An 18,654-nucleotide genomic window follows, 5' to 3' on the forward strand; every position below is an offset into this window, starting at 1 on the left:
ATTTGTCTTTCCGGAGATGATGGGGGAGGTGGGGTGCTTTAAACGAAAAAATGATTAGCAAAGGACAAAACAAAAAAGAAGTTAAAAAAAAAAATTAAGACATAGAAACTCCGTGAAATAACTTAGAAAAAAAACTAAAATATTTTTTCTGCCCATCTTTCAGAAATATCTCGTCAAATTTTGACAAACTTTAAACGATGATCGGAGTTATCTCCCCTGGCGACCCCCCCCCTCCTCATCCGCGAAAAACAAGATGACTGCGACACGATCGATCTCATTAAAGTTTAATTTTCCTATGTAAACAAACAAACAAAAAAAAAAAATACTTGATCAAATTAAGTGATTTTTTTTTCTGGCTTTCTGGGATCAAAGTGTAGTATCTGTTCTGATGCTTTACTTAAGTAATTAGGTTTTGATCAATGTGTTGCATTGCATAGCAGGGTCATATTGGGGATCATATATCACGAGATGGCGGGGACGTGTAACGGGTACATGTAATACAGGATAGACGATGATGAGAGATAGAAGAAAGAGAAGACATTTATACAGTTTAACACATAATAAGGATGAGGGAGACAAAGTTCATATTAAGGATTTTATCACATATTACCTTTTGCTGTTGAATGATGACACGACACAGTTTTACAAAAAGATGATGATAACTTCTTTATTATCGGATCGACCTGTCGAATGATGATGACATCAAGGAATTCAAAGTGTTTTTACATGTTTAATATTCTACCCCTTCACCTCTGAGGGGACCCTCCTCTGATCACATCAGCTCTGTCCGACCGACTCTGCTGGTATTCGATCCGAACTCAACTGCCTCTGATCTTTGACTGACTAGCTCCTATATTGAGAATTCATTTTTGCTATGACGTCAGATGTGTGCTCTAAACGTGATCGACTCACGTGGCTTAAACATACGTGCTCGGCGCATGTTCCCCAAAACACACTTCTGCAGACAAAGAATTCTCACTAACCTATTTTTCAATATATTTAATTTCTATTGTTCGTTCTTTTCTAGCTGACCTTATTTTTTTTTAATTCAGTTTTCATAAAATGAATTGAACAATTAATTTCTTTTTATGATATCTATTTCCAAACAATAGCTACAGTCTAACATTTCAATCTGAATCTATTCTGAATCTTGCTTACACGGTTCAAATCTATTCTGAATCTATTCTGAATCTTGCTTACACAGTTCAAATCTATTCTGAATCTATTCTGAATCTTGCTTACACAATTCAAATCTATTCTGAATCTATTCTGAATCTTGCTTACACAGTTCAAATCTATTCTGAATCTATTCTGAATCTATTCTGAATCTATTCTGAATCTATTCTAATCTTGCTTACACAGTTCGAATCTCAGTCTATCCCAATCTCATTTTCACTTATCTTCTTACTTACAGGAAAAGGGAGCAGCCCTTTTTCCTGTAACAAATGTGGGGGAACCTCTTCATACCTACACAATTACTTTTCGAGTCAATTTGGGCCTCGGTCAATGTGGGAGAGACCCTTCATATTGAGACAATTACTATTAATTTGGACACTGCCAGAGTGCCCCCCTTTTTGGGGGAGCTGGTTTTCACTAACATTAAAAAACGACCTTGTGTCTAATTTGCTTTCGCGGGGAAGCAAAAAAATAAAATGTACAATGTAATTTTTTGGTAAATGTTACCGTACGCTACAACAGAACATTGATCACTCGAATTTGTTTTTTGTTTTTAGAGGTATTCGAGGTCACTGACAACGAATCTGATGATCAAACCAGCCGCAAATTTACCGTTTGCATGGTATGAACCCCTAAACCTTGGGACTATCTTGTGCCATTTCACCGCCTCTGGTAGTGTTTTTCTTACATGATACGTTCATGTGCAAACGGGCATAGTGAAAGGTCTTATCACATCGCGTAGGAATCTTTCAAATAAGAAAATAAAAAAAGTAAAAATGTGGTTCATTTTATTTTTTTTCGTCTTATATAGTTTTTTAATGCTTTTTTAATTGATCAAAAAATAAAGTTTTCACAAGTGGTTTGCAAAAACATAAGCACCAAACATTTTTATATTCTTCATTCTTTTGGAGGGGGGATAACAGGTGCTTCTGCAGTTTAATTAACCATTTTTTCATGAGTAATGCGCCGACATTTACCATTTCACAAAAATTCTGTTTACATTGGGGAGGGGGGCGCGGGAGGGCGGTGGTGGTGCTGGGGCGCGCCCCTCCCCAATGTAAACAGAATTTTTGTGAAATGGTAAATGTCAGCGCATTACTTACGGAAGAACGGTTAATTAAACTGCAGAAGCAATTGTTAAACTACACAAGTCCTATAATTGAATACCCCCAAAAAGGAACGAAAAACATAAAAATATGTTTGGTGGTTATGTTTTTGTAAAGCGTTGGTGGAAAGTTTTTTTAGATCAATTAAAAAGCCTTAAAACTACCTAAGATAAAAATAAATAAATAAATAAATAAACCACATTTTTTTTATTTGAAATGACCGCTGAAAGATCCCGGCATGCCAAGATTCCTACGCGATATGATAAGCCACTACGTCCGTTTGCACGCGAATGTATCATGTAAGAAAAACACTACCGAAGGTGGTGAAATGGCACAAAATAGTGCAAAGGTCTAGGGGTTCATACCATGCAAACGGTAAATTTGCGATGGGTTTGATTATCAGATTCGTTGTCAGCGACCTCGAGTATCTCTAAAAAAACAAATTAGCGTGGTCTGTGTTCTGTTGTTGGGTAAGGTAACATTTACCAATTTTTTTTTTTTTTTTCAGTATTTTCATTTTTTTTTATGTCTTCATCAAACCGTACAAGTACGTTTTTTTTGTTTTCTTTTTTTTTTTTTTAACCTTTTACATACATCTAGCATACCATCTACTGGATCATTTTTGCATACTTTTTTCAATTTATACTAATTTCAACATGACACGTTATTATGTTATGTTTTCACCTGAAATGCGGGTATTATTATACAAACACCGTGACAGCGAATTAGTAAAATCTTTTACGTAGTATTCTGTTACGTTTCGGTGTGCTGAACACGAATCTGAAAACTGGGTTAGGGTTAGGGTACATTTTTTTCTACTAATTCGCTGTCACGGTATTTGTATAAATTTACCGAAATGCGTTTGTTTAACAATGACAAAAACACACACGAATAATCGTTCATAATTTACCTTTCAGCATGTCTGGTTTAAAACCAAAATAACGCCATTTTCGATCAGATCGACTTTATTAAACATAAGACATCGCCAAATAAATACTGACAGAAATAATATATTACTGATTACACCTATAATTATAAAAACATTAGCAATAGTGCCTAATTATACTTTTTAGTTTTAAAATTTTTTTCTTTAATTTTCTGCGAACCTGCTTTTCCGGTCACCATCTTTAATTTTAACTTCCTATTCCGTTAACGTCGCTGCATTTTAATTTGTAACTTCATCGTTTCTGTCTTTAATACATCATTCGAAATCAGATTACAAAAACGTAAGTATCAAATTTATTTGCCCAACATTATGTCTGATTTGCATTGTTTTTTTGTTGTTGTTTTTTTGCATAAATTATAATAATTTAGGCAAACATTGTTATGTTAACACTGCTTTGTTTTCGAACCGAATAAACTGTTTAAAATACGTTGAAACACATAGTTATCAAGGTAGGTAGAAGAGTAACTAATCGGGTTTGTATTACTGTACACATAGATTTGAAAAAGTTGTCAAAAAAAAGAAATAAATAAATGTTATCAAAGGCAAGATAAGTTACTTTTCTACCAAACTAGATATATTTTTCGTGTTTTTTATTCAATATAACATGTTTATTCAGCGCGAAAAACATGCAGTGTTTACCGATGTATTGGAAATTCAAAATGGCGCCCGACTCTCTCTTTAACACGGTAAGTTCAGGAAAAGGTGTTATAAATAATAAACGAGACAAAATACTGTTAGAAATTCGCTCAATATATATTACCGTGACATAAGTTGACATATATTCGGTGGGTTTTTAATAGTATTTTGTCTAGTTTATTATTTATAACATCTTTTCCCAAACTTACAATGTTAAAGAGAGAGTCGGGCGCCATTTTGAATTTTCCAATACATCGGTAAACACTGCATGTTTTTCGAACTGAATAAACATTTTACATTGAATAAAAACACAAAAAATGTATCCAGTTTGGTAGAAAAGTAACTTATCTTGCCTTTGATAACATTTGTTATATATTTGTTTTTTGACATGTTTTTTCGAATCTATGTGTACAGTAATACAAACCCTTGACTCTTCTGCTAAATCCCTGAAATATCTTTTTAAACGAATTTCTTTTTGATGCTCTGAAGCATGTTTTATTTTATTTGTAGGATCAATTTGCAGTTTTATTTTCACCTTTAAAATGTCAACTTAATAAGGTTTTTGGCCCTTCTGAAAACGAATGTCATATTTAAAAATGACCCGACAATTAGTTTTCCTGGTATTAATACATCTTTTTTTTCTTTTTTCTTTTTTTAAACGATGTATGCGTTATGATCCTTGATGGTCGCCATGGTTTTTTTTTTTTTTTTTTAAAACTTCAAACGACAACATAAACAATGCGCATGTGCAAACGACTAAATAATACATCGAAAAACAACGGTGTCTTATGATTTATCGGCATCAGATTTAAATGTGATATTCATTTTCAGCATACCCAAAAATTCATAAAAGTTATTTTAAAGATGAGTGTCCAGTTGGAAATAAACAGCAAAATGACCATCTCTCCTATCATAAAACAAAATGGTGCAAGTTTTAATATTTATTTTCTTTAATTTTCTGCACCATTTTGAATTTTCCCTTCCTATTTCATTGACATCATCACGTTTTAATTCTGTAATCGCATCGTCTCTGTTTTTAATAAATCATTTGAAATCAGATTATAAAAAACGTGAATTTATTTGACTAACATTGTGTCTCATTTGTATTTTATTTGTTATTTTATATTGTCGGAAAAAAAAAAATGAGCCGAAGGCCGACACTCCAAGGCAAGCAGGCAAACGTCAGGGTTGCAAAAAGAGAAATACTCCTTTAGCAACCTCCCCCCCTCCCTCGCCAGGTCTAGTAACAACAGTATGAAAAATGCTTGCTGGAGCAAGTCAAATGGCCTGGTCTAGTCGCCATAATGACTCAAATTAGACTTGGGAGGGAATGGAAGAATCTGTTTTATAGATTTAAACCACTTCTCACCCCCTTGACCATTTGCTATGCTTCACTTATGTTGGTTTTGTAACACTGGCGGGCACTTGTCTTTATTAGTAGTAGTTGGAATGATCAAAGTATTACCAATGTTAACCTTTAAAAAGGAAAGAACTTTATTTGCCTTTTTACATGTTGGAGAGAGTACACCTCTTTCTAATAATGTTCACCGGCAACGTACGTCTTGTTGGTTCGGTGGCTAAGCATGTACTGGCTACTTGCCTGTCATGCTGGCTAGGGCTTGTTTAAGGAGAAAGAGACTGATGGGGGGAGAGAGGGGTGATGAGGGACTTTGGATAGCAGTTGTTTGTGTTTGGTTTATAAGCAGGAGAGAGAGAGGGGGCTAAGAAACTATTATTTTTGGGGAATGGTATTATTTTCCTCCTATTTCTTGGCTTTTAGGGGTGACTCAGGTCAGTCCTACAGTTTCTTTATCTCCTGACAGATGGACTCACCCAACGTAAGCATCATCCCTCTTATATATTGTTTACAATATAAATTATAATAATTTATTGAAATAGTATGATTATAGTTTAGTATGGTAATTAATGGGATCAAATTAATCTTTCCGTTTTTTTTTTTGTTTTTTTTGTTACATAGAATTTTATAGTTGAAGAAATATCTATTGAAATTAATTTCTTTTTATTTTGGAGGTTTTTTGTGTGTTTTAGATGAGGGTTAATCATGATGATACTACCTATTTACTATGCCTCCCCACGGGACAGAGTTAGACACCAGGGTCGTTTTTTAACGTGGAGAAAAGGTACAAAAATAAAAAATTGTCTCAGTCGTGAAGGATTTCTCCTTCACCGAAAGAGAACAAGAAATAGAAGTGCAGCATCTGAAGAACAGATACTACACTTTGATCTTGTCCCGAAGGCCAAGAAATAGAGATCATGATGATACTAGTCTAATGAAAAGCAATGGGCAACATTCCACCAAAAAAAATCACATTTTACTTTTTATTTAATTATCAGCTGGCTCCTTGCCATTGTCCAGTAAACAAATATGCTTATCCATCGCAAATATATGATTGTAATTTGATTTTTTTTTCATTCACAGATTACAGTGACAATGGAAAATTACTGAAATCAGAATTAAGTGAATAAATGTTATTTACAAGGAATTTTGATTAGCGTTATTAGTTCAACATGGTACGTTCTCTGCATTATTCTTGTCTATTAAGTAAAAAACAAAATGTACTAAATAATTTCACTTCTTATACAAACTAAGTTGTCTTTAGAGTATGAATATATTTTAATCATTTCATATTATGTATACATCTCTTGTCTCTGATTATATTTTGTTCTTGTTGAAAGTTTAAATATTATTCTTGTCCTTTCATTATTTATTCTTTGCTTGTTATGCAAACCTTATCGATCTTTTAAATAATAATTAATCATTACATATTAAATCTGTTAATTATAGAGTTTTTAATATAAAATAAATTGATTTCAATGCAAATATATGATTGTAATTTTATTTTTATTTTTTCATTCACAGATTACAGTTACAATGGAAAATTACTGAAATAAGAATTAAGTGAGTAAATACTATTTACAAAGTATTCTAATGTGTGTTATTAGTTCAAGACGGTACCTTCTCTGCATTAGAACCGAAATCGTATTTAATAATCATTATATATTATGCATACATCTCTTGTGTCTGTGATAATTATATTTTGTTTTTGTTGAAAATTTAAATAATAGTAATCTTATTTTTAATTATTGTAAAGTTGATTGAGATTGTCGGACTGACTTCCTCATCTTGGTTGTTATAGTCACAACGTTTCGGCCGTTTTGCCCTCCGGCCTTCATCAGATGTTTTGTATTGAACTGGGGAACCGTTTGTTTGGAGTCTCGAACCCACCCGTTTATTATTATTATGCAATGCAATTTGGACACCTCTGATAGAGAGAGAGAACCTTGAATAATAACATAGGTTTAACATTAACAAAAACCAGCTAAGAATTGTCCTAGTGACATATGGCCGAGTGGTCCTAGACGTTGTATCAAAGTTTAAAGTTACCCAAAGGTGCTGAGTTCAATCCTGAAGGAAGGCAGTGAAAAGTAACATTCAAAACGGAGAATCAGCAACTATGTCCCAGAGCCTAGCTGGAGTCTGAACATGGTACCGAACACGGTACCCCCGTAATAATAATAAAGGGTTGGGTTCGAGACTCCTAACAAACGGTTCCCCAGTTCGATACAAAACACCTGATGAAGGCCGGAGGGCAAAATGGCCGAAACGTTGTGATTATAACAACCAAGATGAGGAAGCCAGTCCGACAATCTCAATTAATGAAAACACCTCATTTCAAAAATACAGACAATTACTATTGTAAAGTTTTTGAAATGAATTGATTTTAATGCGGATATGATTATTGTAATTTGATGTTTTCTTTTTCATTCACAGATTGCAGTTACAATAGAAAATTACTGAAATAATAACTGAGTAAAGTCTTCTTTACAAGAAATTCAAATTTAGAAAGAAACATGGAAACAAGTTCTGAAGAAAACCGTTATTCTTGTATAACATGTGGATTAAAATTTCCATATAAACATCAATTAAAGACCCATGTTCGAACACACACTGGAGAGAAACCTTTTGCTTGTAAAATATGCGGGTCCAAATTTTCAGACCATGCTGATATGAGAACACATATGATACTAAAACACTGTTATTCTTGTATGATTTGTGGGTTGGGATTTGCAAAGCGTTCTCAGTTAAAAGAACATGTTCGAACACACACTGAAGAGGATCAACCGACTTGTCAAGTGTGTAGAAGGCAATTCACTACTGAAGCTCATAAAAAAAGACATATGCAAGTGCACACTGGGGAGAAACGTAATAGTTGTGAGGTTTGTGGGAAAACTTTTTATGAAAAATCTAATTTGAAAGTACATATGAGAATGCACACCAAAGAGAAACCTTTTTCGTGTTTATTATGTGGCGAACGATTTGCACACAGTTCTATGTTAACATCTCATGTTAAATCACACACAGGAGAAAAATCGATTTGCAAAGTGTGTGGGAACGCATTATGTGACGATGGAAGTCTTAGAAAACATATGCGTACACACACAGGAGAGAAACCTTATAGTTGTCAAGTTTGCGGAAGAGCATTTTCTAATATCACAACCAAGAAAAGACATGAGGCAAGACACACTAGAAAGATAAAAGAACAGTAAAAAAAAATCTTAAAGTTTTATCTGAAAAACAGATATATTGGAATGAAATTTTACCTGCACTAAAGTACAAGGTTTATTTTTTCGTTTGAAAGTACATATGCATACAGAAACCTGACATAGTTATATGGAATGTCAAAGAGAGTGGCAACCTTGGTTGAAGAGAGTGTCCCTAATGATGGAAGTCTGAACAGATCTGAAAGAGAGAAAAGATCAAATATCAAGGTCTCATGTATGATATGAAAAGAAACTGGAATCTTGGGGAGATATCAATCATACCAGTTATCATAGGTGCTATAGGGCTTTTTAAGAAGCACCTGAAGTCCTACCTAACTAATATTCTTGGTGAACCAAGTGCAAAAGAGATCCAGACAATTGAACTTGAGGGAACAGCAAGGATACTAAAAAGAGCTCTTGGCTGGTTTCAATAAAAAACAGGGCAATGTTGGCAGCTGGTTTGGCTGCCCCTTACCCAATGTTACTATCTTCAAAGGAAGAAAATTTTAAAAAAGAGAGAAAACTTAAAGTTTGCTGAAGAGCATTTTCCAATATCACGGCCAGGAAAGGCACGAGGCAAGACACACTGGAAAAATAAAGGAACAATAAAAATTCCTTAAGTTTTATATGAAAAACAAAGACATTGAAATGAAGTTTTGCTGGCACTAAAGTACCAGCTTTATCTCAGGGATTTTATAAGTGAAATTAGAATATTATTTTATGAGAAGAAATACAATGAAACACTAAAAGTTGATTTCCATAATAACCTGTGTCTTAATTTATCTCTTTCTCTTAATACTGTTGCCATATCTGAGCAGGAGCTGCTAAAAACAGCCTATCCTGCCTTGACAGAGTACAAAATAGACTTCGTGGCTTAGTGGGGGATGCCCTTTTCTCTACCCTGCAACCTCTCTCCCACAGAAGAGACGTTGCGAGCCTATCCTTGTTTTATCGTTATTTCCATGGCAGGTGCTCGTCTGAACTCCAATCTCTGGTCCCCCCTCGCTAATCTTTCACGAAAAACACCCGTTTAGCTGAATCCACTGTGAAAAATTTCCCCCACTCTATATCTGTGCCTAGATCAAAACGCGGATTCCATGAACAAAGCTTCTTTCTTAGAACTGCACGCCTGTGGAACTCTGTTCCGTCTGCCTGCTTCCCACTGGACTACAACTTGGATGTCTTCAAGTCCAATGTTAACAAATTCCTAATGAACCGCCCCCTTAAGTAAACACTTCATCAAATCTCCACACTAACGTAATGTACTTGCAATAACCCTTATCCCTGAGTGGCTTCCAGGCCTTGATAAGTGGTGATCACTGTGTAAAAAAAAGAAAAAAAAAACTTCAATAGTTTTCATGTTTTTCTAGGATTTCTAATTTTTCTTCATCTTCGAATCGAAGAACTCACGTCCAACACTTCTGATTCTTGTTCTTGGAATGTCCATTCCTTTGATATGGAACAGAGTGTGGACACATGTATGTGAATACTAAGCTGTGTATGAAATGACGTCACAGTAAGGAAAAAGAAATATACTATATAAAGGAGAGAGATAATCGTATAGAAGTCACAACCATGGCAAGCAGTCATGCTTTGCAGGAGAAAGAGGAAATGCATGCTGTTACAAAAAAGGTGTTGAGTTATCACTTGTCGTATGTTCCTTGTGACATACTCTGCTACAAAATGTTGGGTGTAACTTTATAAATATATTTTCTTTTCTGCAACTTTTGCATCTTCTAGATGAACTTTTTAAGATGGTTAAACAATATTTTATTAAGTAAATGTTACAATGGATGAAGTATGAAAGGAAAAAAGAAGTTGTGTTTCGATGGACAAACAAATCAATATAAAATGTTTTTCTTTACAAAAATAATATCACGGGGTTAAATCGCACAAACAAGATGAACAGGTCCATTTCCTGAAATTATTTGTTCATCAAATGTTTAAAGATAATAAGTGTCAGTCTTTCCATGATGAATTGCCAAACCAAGCTGAACTTGATAATGTATTAACAGATTGCAGTAACAGTAATGGAATTTGAATAACATCAGTGGACCAAGATTTTATCTAAATGCAAACAAGAAGACGTGTTTACATGACGTGTTTTTATTTCAAGTATGAATAGATAATATTCATTAGATGTGAAAACTTTTAATTTGCATTGATTTGTGTTTAAAATGCGATCTGGTCCAACTATTTTATTAATAGAAATTACATAACGTGTTTTTATTTCAAGTATGAATAGATAATATTCATTAGATGTGAAAACTTTTAATTTGTATTGATTTGTGTTTAAAATGCGATCTGGTCCAACTATTTTATTAATAGAAATTACATAACGTGTTTTTATTTCAAGTATGAATAGATAATATTCATTAGATGTGAAAACTTTTAATTTGTATTGATTTGTTTTTAAAATGCGATCTGGTCCAACTATTTTATTAATAGAAATTACAAAAAGAACAACTTATACAACCTTAACTTTATTTTAATTATTAGAATTTCACTTTTAAAATATTTGTTGACAATTAGGATAAAAAAAATTATTGGATGTATTAAAACTATTCATTTTTAAATATTTATAATTAGTTGAGAGTTGTTTACTGTTTCTTTTCAACTTTAAAATTCTTTCTTATATCGTCAAGCTCTTTCTATTATTGAGATATTTGAAGCAATTCTTATTCATCCTCTGCTGTCTTTATTTTAAATGTTAATGTATAATAATCATTACATACTAGCGGGACCTGTGGAAATTTCACAGGTGACTCATTCATATGTAATATATTGATGTTGGCATTCTGTAGATGTTCAGTTTAAATGGAGAGGTTCTGATATTATTGTAGCTCTTTTGTTAAAACTGCAAAAGTAATCATCTAAGCTAGCTTATATAACTTCAAAAAGTTCTTTCTATGGATTATTGAGATGTTTTAAGCAATTGGTATGCATCCTCATCGGCCTTTATTTTAAAGTATTAATATATAATAATTATTACATATTTTTATTGATGTTTTAATGTGAAATATATTTTAAAATATTAATATATAATAATTATTACATATAGAATCTTGAATTTTTATTGATGTTTTAATGTGAAATATATTTTAAAATGTTAATATATAATAATTATTACATATAGAATCTTGAATTTTTATTGATGTTTTAATGTGAAATATATTTTAAAATGTTAATATATAATAATTATTACATATTTTTATTTCTGTTTTAATGTGAAATATATTTTAAAATATTAATATATAATAATTATTACATATTTTTATTGATGTTTTAATGTGAAATATATGTTAAAATATCAACATATAATAATTATTACATATAGAATCTTGAATTTTTATTGATGTTTTAATGTGAAATATATTTTAAAATGTTAATATATAATAATTATTACATATTTTTTATTGCTGTTTTAATGTGAAATATATTTTAAAATGTTAATATATAATAATTATTACATATTTTTATTGATGTTTTAATGTGAAATATATTTTAAAATATTAATATATAATAATTATTACATATAGAATCTTGAATTTTTATTGATGTTTTAATGTGAAATATATTTTAAAATGTTAATATATAATAATTATTACATATTTTTATTGCTGTTTTAATGTGAAATATATTTTAAAATATTAATATATAATAATTATTACATATTTTTATTGATGTTTTAATGTGAAATATATGTTAAAATATCAACATATAATAATTATTACATATAGAATCTTGAATTTTTATTGATGTTTTAATGTGAAATATATTTTAATGGAGATAGTATTATAATTTCGTACTTCTTATTTATTTCAGCATTTATTAAAACTTAATATTTAACCATTTATAATTGCATGAAAGCTTACTTCTAATTATTTTCTTTACTATAGTTAAAGTAAAAATATGTAATAATAATTACATATGAAATCTTTTATTCCTCACTTCATGTTTAACCATAGTTTCTTTAGTGAAAGTAAAAATATTTAATAATCATTTTATAAAATATTTAATTGTTTGTTTCGCATTCAATCTTAGTTGTCTTTATGTTAAAGTATGAATATATTATATTTATTTTATAGAATATATTTTATTTATTTTAAGTAAGAACATATAATAATTATTTTAAGAATATATAATCATTATTTTAAGTAAGAATATATAATTATTTTAAGTAAGAATATATAATTATTTAAAGTAATAGCATACAATAATTATTTTAAGTAAAAACATACAATAATTAGTTCATGTAACAATATATAATAATAATTTTATGTAAAAATTTTAAGTAAAAATATATAATAATTTTTTTAGTTATTACATACAATAATTATTGTATATAAAAATATATAATAATTATTTTAAGTAAAAACATACAATACTTATTTTAAGTAATTGCATATGATAATTATTTCAAGTAAGAATATATAATAATTATTTCAAGTAATAATAATAATTATTTTATGTAGTAACATATAATTATGTTAAGTAAAAATATATAATAATTATGTTAATTAAAAATATATAATAATTATTTTAAGTAATAACATATAATAATTATGTTAAGTTAAAATATATAATTTTCAGTAAAAATATATAATAATTATTTTGTGTAAAAATATATAATAATTATTTTGTGTAAAAATATATAATAATTATTTTGTGTAAAAATATATAATAAGTATTTTATGTAAAAATATATAACAATTATTTTGTGTAAAAATATATAATAATTATTTTAAGTAATAACATATAATTATGTTAAGTAAAATATATAATAATTATTTTAACTAAAAATATATAATTATTTTAAGTAAAAATATATAATAATTATTTCATGTAAAAATATATGATAATTAGTTTATGTAAAAATATAGATTATTTTATGTAAAAATATATAATTATTTTACCTAAAAATATATAACTATTTAAGAAAAAATATATAATAATTATTTTCGTAAAAATATATAAAAATTATTTTAAGTAAAACATAATTAAGTAATAACATATAATTATTTTAAGTAGGAACATATAAAAAGTATTTTAAGTAAAAGCAATAATTATTTTAAGTAAGAACATATAATAATGTATGAAATCTTGGTATTTATACAGAAAAGGTATTGTATATTTTTCAGTTAAATTCAAGTTTTATGGCATCTTTTTTTCTTTAATTGTTAGGTTACAGTACAGAATAGTTACAAATTTCTCCTCTTATTATGTTAAGAATGGGGTTCTAAATATTGTGTCATTTTTTTTTCAGCAGGCGACCTTTTCTGCATTAGAACCAACATCTAGTTTATAATATTTTTTTTAATGTAAAATGAATTGATTGTAATTTGATTTTTTTTCATTCACAAACGTGTGATATGAATGATTCTTGTCTATTAATTAAAAAGATCTGTTTAATATTCAGTCTCCAATTGTACAATGTCTGCCATGCAGTTTATTTTAACAGACATTATTTGTTTCGTGATAATTATCTTTTGTTCTTGTTGAAAGTTGAAATAATGTCAATTATTTTTGTCTGTTAATTAAAACAATGTGCTTAATATAAATTCCTCACTTTTTTTTATACAGCATTAGTTTTAATTTCTTTTGTCATTTAGTCTTTTTCTTTTAGTAAATAATAGTAATTACATATGGAATCTCAGATGTTTATAATGTGAAATGAATTGATTTTAATATATAATTATTGTAAATTATTAGTCAATTATGCCGTTGAGTTTATTTAAACAGATATCAAATAAACAAGAGGAAAAGAAAGAAAACATACTGAGGATGGTTGGTTGTTTTACGGCATATCAACCCTTTTCGGGTTATTCAATCCTTATACAATCTGTTTTTATATACACCACTTATCTATTTTTTCTTATTGAAAGTTTGATTATTAATTTGGTAAGTAAAAGATGCACTTAATATTAATTCTTTGCTTCTTATGCAGCATAAGTTGTTTTTATTTGAAATATGAATATATAATAGTTATTTCATATAAGGTATACATTTCTTGTGTCTGTAATAATTATTTTTGCCCTTTTTGAATGAATTATTCTTTGTCTTTTAATTATTATTGATTTTTTTAATATAAAATGAATCGATTTTAATGCGGATATGATTATTGTAATTTGATGTTTTCTTTTTCATTCACAGATTGCAGTTACAATAGAAAATTACTGAAATCATAACTGAGCAAAGTGTTATTTACAAGAAGCTCAAATTTAGAAAGAAACATGGAAACAAGTTCTGAAGAAAACCGTTATTCTTGTATAACATGTGGATTAAAATTTCAATACAAACATCAATTAAAAACCCATGTTCGAACACACACTGGAGAGAAACCTTTTGCTTGTAAAATATGTACGTCATCATTTTCAGACTATGCTGATATGAAAGCACATATGTTATTAAAGCATCCTGTAGAGACAACAGAAGAGAAAAATTATCCTTGTATGATTTGTGGGTTAGAATTTACAAAGCGTTCACAGTTAAAACAGCATATCAAAACGCACACCGGAGAGGTAAAGTATATTTGTGACGTGTGTGGAAAGCAATTCAGTTTTGATGCGAGTAGAAAAAGACACATGCAGGTACACACAAAAGACACAACCTGCTTAATATGTGGGGAAGGATTTACATTGCGTTCGTTATTAAAGCAGCATGTGAAAGCACACCATGAAGAGGGGCAAACTACGTGTAACGTGTGCGGAAAGCAATTCAGTTGTGAAGCGAGCCGAAATAGACATATGCGTACTCACAGTGGAGAGAAACTTCACAGTTGTGAGGTTTGCGGCAAAGCAGTTTTCGATAAAGCTTATTTGAAAGTGCATATGAGAAAACATACGAACGAGAAACCTTATTCGTGTTTATTATGTGGCGAACGATTTTCGCAGAGTTCTCTGTTAATATGGCACGTCAAATCGCACACCGGGGAAAAATCGATCTGCAAAATTTGTGGAAAGGGATTATGCGACGATGGGAGTATGCGGAGACATATGCGAACACATACAGGAGAGAAATGTTTTAGTTGTCAAGTTTGCGGAAAAGCATTTTCTGATCGAAGTACTGTGAAAAGACATGTCAAAACTCACACTGATAACAGAACACCAACGTGAACGAGTTCTTGATGAGCCGTCCCCTTAAGTAATCATTATAAGCACAGCATCAAAATAAATCACATTTCATCATTTTTCATAATTCTTGGTTATGTTACTTATTTCGACAATCATTTTTAATGAAGTAACCCACATAATCGCCGCCATCTTACTAAAATATTCCCTTTGATACATTGTCTGGGCTGTTTGTTGCATTACAAACACACCAATCAAATTATTATTATTATAACCCTAACCCTCCCGTCCTGGATATAACCTGAAACTATATCCAGTGGGGAGGCCCCAGCTTACAGGCTCTGGGGAGTATGGAGCCACCTTTTAATTGCCATTGCTCCCAGGTCTCCTCTGACCCAGAGTGGTAGTACCTGTTAGGATCCCAACTATGGGTTAAATAGAAACCGATGTGAAAACAACAAATATATTCTATTAAAAAAATTTTTCTTCAAAATCACTGGATTTGGCATTAAATAACCTGAAAAGGGTTGATATGCCGTAAAACAAAAACAACCAACCAACCTAACCCTCCCCTTAATCCAATTTATCAACTTTTCACGACTAACAATTACTACAATATTTTCCCATTGACTACCATACACTCATTAACCTTTATCCTCGATTGGCTGCCAGACCTTGATAAGTGGCGATTCCTTTGTAAAAAATAAAAAGTTTGCGGAAAATCATTTTATGATAGAAGCATCATGAAAACTCATGTCAAAACCCACACTGATGGTCTCTGAAAGAAAGAAGCATTATACCAGTTGTGACGAGAGCAACTGGCCTAATAAAAAAGAACCTTCAAAAATACTTAGAAGCAATCCATGGAAAACCAAGCTGTAAGGAAATACAGATAGCAGCCATAAAGGGAACAGTGTCTATTCTTAAAAGAGCCCTCGGATATAAATTTAAATTATAATAGAATCAAGTGTTATCCCCAGGAAGGAGCCCCTTGATCTCTTCAAACTAACAAAAGTAAAATAAAAAAAAAGAGAGATAAAAGAACAAGAAAAATCAGTGAAATTTTTATTTGAAGAGAAATCTCCAAAGGAAATATCTAATATCAAATAAGAAGTTTTAGACAATAAGGAATTTCTAAGAAATAAGGAATTTCTAAGAAAACCAACAAATAAAAATCAATATACATAATGGCAGGCTGGCAATCAGGATAAAAAGAGCCCCTCATCCCATTTATACACCAGGCAGGAAGAGGTAAGTGATGGTGTAATCCTTCTATCCTCTGAAAGTAGTTATATAGCCATGACAGGCTGACAAGATTCCACCAGGACTTGATACTAGAGGTCCTGGACCCCTAGTGCAAGAAGTTTCAGCAGCTAAAAATATAAAAAGTCAATGGCCCAGCCATGATCTGTTGCTGAAAAGAAGGTGCTGCTGTTTTGCTAGCACTATTCATAGTTTGAAAAGTGGAGCCAAACAGCAAATAAAGACATAATAGGACAATAAAAATCACCAAAATCTTTATTTGAAGAGGAATCTTCCAAGAAAATATCTTCTAGACTTTTTTTTAAAAAAATAAATGTTTCTTTTTAACCAGTAAAAATATACATAACGCTACTCTTTTCCTAATGTTTGGCTAATACCATGAGAACCCGCATTGGAGGGAATAATAAAATATCACGACCTAAAAATAATTTCAAAAACGACATGGTATCTGAAATATATATATATATATATATATATATATATATATATATATATATATATATATATATATATATATATATATTCAGGCAAACATTATTAAAAACAACAGAGATACCTTGCTTAATGATTCTTTTTTTTCATTTTTTTCGATCTTTCATAAGATTTTTTTAACTTCAAGATGGAAGATATTAAGCAAGGTATCTCTGTTGTTTTTAATAATGTTTGCCTGAATGAAGGAATGCTGCCTAAATACACTAATATATATATATATATATATATATATATATATATATATATATATATATATATTTATATACTAGTTGTGATAGGAGCAACTGACCTGAAAAAAGTTAATAAATACTTGAAAACAATCCATGGAAGATGAAGCTGTGATGAAATACAGTTGACAATTATAAAGGGAACAACGTCTATCCTTAAAGGAGTTTTCGAATATAAATTTAAATCATAATGAAATCAAGTGTTATTTTTTTAAACTTAAGTAAATTTTTAAAAAAGAGAAGTAAAAGAACAATAAAAATCCTTGACGTTTTTATTTGAAAAGGAATCTTCCAAGGAAATATCCTCTGTACTATTTATTTTTTTGATACTTGTACAGTTTAATCAAGACATTCAAAAATGAAAATATCGAAAAAAAAGTTATATTGTACGTATCCGTTTTGAACTGATGATCTATAAAAAAAAATTCATTTTTTTTTTTTTTTTTTTTTTTTTACAGTGGAAAAACATGTTTCTTATGAGAGCACGTTGAAGTCTGCCATTATGGAATTTGTTGAACACTCCATAGGAGATAACTCCATGTAAAGCGCCGACACTCCCTCCCCATCTTTATTACTAGCTTTTCTTCCTAAAAGTGGAACCTTTTGCTCGGTATAATAAAAAATTGTTTTTTACCTGTTAAAAAAAAAAACTACTTGATGAAATTTTTTTTTTTGGAGAACTTCGTTCCATAATGGATATTTGCAATATAACCTTTTTTTTTTTTTTTTTTCGATATTTTCATTTTTTAATATCTTGATTAAACTGTACAAGTATCATTTTTTTTTTCTTAAATAAATGTAATTTTTTACTGGTAATTTTTCATCCTGTTTTAATGAGGGGAGGCTCTACTGAAAATATGCATATGATGTTGATAATGCTGAAAAAATCTTAAGCTTACCTGGAGTAAATAATTACTTCTTTTTAACTGGTAAAAATATACATTATAATTCTACTCCTTCCCTATAATATTTGGCTAATATGTCTTTAAAATTGCCTGTTTATTTTTCTTTAAATTTAAAGAAATTCTCGAGGCCCGAACGTCCATTGACCTCGAAGGTGGTTGTGCCTTTGGCAATGGTCTGACTCCAGGTTTTCCTATCCTTCGCCTGGGTTACCCATGTGTCTGTGTTGATACCAAACCTCTTCAAGTTTGCTTCAGAAGATCTTTATATCG

The 18,654-nt window shown here is 30.2% G+C and overlaps 1 long non-coding RNA gene across 1 annotated transcript; it reads left to right on the top strand.

Annotated features, from left to right (window-relative positions):
- Positions 1-3,141: 3,141 nt before the first annotated feature.
- LOC145269730 (uncharacterized) lies at positions 3,142-17,222 on the top strand. The gene is made up of 3 exons (XR_013865212.1): positions 3,142-3,508; positions 6,746-6,784; positions 14,581-17,222. It is a non-coding gene; the product is annotated as an uncharacterized LOC145269730 (long non-coding RNA).
- The last annotated feature ends 1,432 nt before the right edge of the window (positions 17,223-18,654 follow it).

This window comes from Euprymna scolopes, chromosome 45, assembly GCF_053919585.1.
Source record: "Euprymna scolopes isolate OS-2025 chromosome 45, ASM5391958v1, whole genome shotgun sequence".
NCBI lineage: Eukaryota > Metazoa > Mollusca > Cephalopoda > Sepiida > Sepiolidae > Euprymna > Euprymna scolopes.